Here is a 2,993-nt window from a genome sequence, read left to right on the forward strand (position 1 = left end):
GCTTCGACTGATCATAGGAGGAAGGGCTGTGGAGCAGGTGGGATGAGTAACTGCCTTTGAAGACAAATGGGTGCTATGTGCAGGATATGGAATTAGAGGTGGACTTTTAAGAATCTCACCAGGTGGAATGTTCAGGAATAGCGATATTCAAGGATTGAGGCCTAGAGGCTCAACGCCCAGTTTGAGTGTAGCTGTTGTGGCAGGAACTGAGCTGTGCTCCTGCGCTGGGACCCCAGCTTAGCCTTTAGAGACCTGACCTTCTCCTGGGTGCAGTGGAGAGCCAAGGAGAGCGACTCCCCCATGCCCATGTGGACTTGGAGGTGGGCATTTCTCCAAGTGACTAAAGACCCTGCTTCAGAGGTGGGAAGGCCTAGCAGGCTGAGTGCCACAGGGGCATGGGACCTGAATCAGGGGCTTTGTAAGGCTGGCCAATGGGCCTCTGAGAGGGCTATAGCCTCCCTCCCTGTCTAACCAGAACTCTCTGGCACACATGCTACTGGGGTTAGAAACACAAGAACCAAGAACGCAATCGCTCTCAAAGGGGTCGGGAGATTTTTCTTGATCAGTGCTGTTGAGGAGGTAGTGAGGTCCCTGTCCACACAGGTATGAAAGCACTTCTCCAGCTTTCTTCAACAGCATGCCGTGATCAAGCGGAGGGACACTTCTGGGCTGTGAGCTCTGACCAGTGGGGATCACCCAGTCATCCAGCAAACCTTTACTGTGTGCATACTATGTGCAGTACACTAGGGTCCCTGTTTTCCAGGACCTCTGTCATCTGTTTCTGCCCTCAGTGTCCAGTCTTAAGTCAAATCTGTGGACACCTGGGACAGATGATAATGCTCACTGAGGGAATGGAGTGTATCTTGCCAGTAGAGGTGTAGCTGGTGACTGTTCCTCTGTGTTTATAGATTCACAGCCTCCTTTCCATCTTTCCTTCCTCTTCATGAAGCAGGCCATGCCTCTGACATGGACAGAATGTTTTCAAATGGCATTGAGGCCTGCCATCTTCCCTTCTCCTCTGAGAGGAGTTTTCCGGCAGGATGGGAAGCAGGAAGAGCAAGCCAGCTTTTTGTGAGTTGCTCCCCCAATGCCTACTCAACTCCTCAGAAACCTGCCATCAAAGCCCTTCCCATTTTAGGAAAATCCAAGCAAAATCCTGGCCCTTACGGGGGTCTGAGGCTACTGGAAGGTCTTTCTGTAGCATCTAGGAGGTCTGGCTTTAATCTGTAATTCAAATTATTCAGTGTTGATGCCAGAGCTGCTTGGATTAGTCCACCCTGGCACTAATTAGCCTCCTTCTTCCTAGGGGTGCATTGAACACAATTATCCAGAGAAGTTGGTGCATGACCTGGCAACTAAGATCCTCTGTGGGGCAGGGGGTAGAGTTTGGGGTTCTCCTTCCTCAGAAAGCCCAGGGAAGTACAAGCCCTGGTCACCTCTTTGAAGCAGCCTCCACAGTGAGCACATTTGTGACTCCCCATTAGAGGACCTTGGAGTGCATCTGAGGATCCGGGAGTTTCCTTCTATTGAGGATCTCCTGGTAGGCGGGGGTGAGCTATTATTATAATCATGAGGTTATAGTGTAACCCCATTTCTGTGGGGACCTAAGGGCTAGAATGCAAAGCCGCTCTGCCCATTTCATCTAACTGGAATTTGATGGGGCCAGGTTTCAAACCCATGTACAAGGGAGCTTCAGAATGTTTATGGAAAAAATCCATTACCTCATAATTGCATTTCCCATGATCTTCTTGAAATGTATTGTACTCTAAAGTCCATTTCATCCATCAGCTGTCCTGCCTCCTTCCTGGACCAAGGACTGGGATAAGAGGCTCAAGGTCACATAAGCACGTGACCTTACAGGGCCTGGGCTTGGTGAGCATCAGCTGTAGGACATGAAGTGAGGTCTGGGTAATATCCTGCCCTGCTGGGTGGGATGCTGGGAGGAGGACAGGAACTCCAGTGTGCTGTTAGGTGACAGTGAAGAGGATTTTAAAATACTGCAGCTTCAGTAAGGGTTGCACCTTCATGTAAAAAGAATGATCAAACACACAGATAAAGAAAGTTCCTACCCTTCTGGGATGTTGTTGTTGTTGTTAGGTGTTATCTAGTCGGTACCCACCCATAGCGACCCTATGCACAGCAGAATGAAACACTACCTGATCCTGGGCCAACCTCACTATTGTTGCCACGCTTGAGTCCATTGATGCTGCCACTTGGCCATTCCATCTCGTTGGGGGTCTTCCTCTTTTTCTCTGACCCTCAACCCTACCAAACATGATATCCTTCTCTAGCGATTGGTCCCTCCCGACAATATGTCCAAAGTATGAGAGAGGAAGCTTGGCCATCCTGGCCTCCAAGGAGCATTCTGGCTGCACGTCTTCCAACATGGATCTGTTGGTTCTTTTGGCAGCCCATGAGACTTTCAATATTCTCCTCAAATACCATAACTCAAATGCATCAATTCTTCTATGGTCTTCCTTATTCACTGTTCAGCTTTTGCATGCATATGACGTTATTGAAAATACTATGACTTGGGTCAGGTGCACCTCAGTCCTCAAGCTGACATCTTTGCTCTTCAACACTTTCAAAAGTTCCTGTGCAGCAGATTTGCCCAATGCAATACATCATTTGATTTCTTGACTGCTGCTTCCGTGAGTGTTGATAGTCGATCCAAGAAGAATGAAGTCCTTGACAACTTCAATCTTTTCTCCATTGAAAAGAATGTTGTTTGTTGGTCCAGTGGTGAGGATTTTTGTTTTCTTTACATTGAGATGTAATCCATACTGAGGGCTGTGCTCTTTGATCTTCATCAGTAGATGTTTTAAGTCTTCTTCACTTTCAGCAAGCAAGGTTGCATCATCTGCATATTGCAGGTTGCTAATGAGCCTTCCTCCAATCCTGAATCCATGTTTCTCCTCATAGAACCCAGATTCTCTGAATATTTGCTCAGCATACAGGTTGAATAAGTATGGTGAAAGAATACAACCCTGTCG

This window comes from Chrysochloris asiatica, unplaced genomic scaffold, assembly GCF_000296735.1.
Source record: "Chrysochloris asiatica unplaced genomic scaffold, ChrAsi1.0 scaffold00142, whole genome shotgun sequence".
Lineage (NCBI taxonomy): Eukaryota > Metazoa > Chordata > Mammalia > Afrosoricida > Chrysochloridae > Chrysochloris > Chrysochloris asiatica.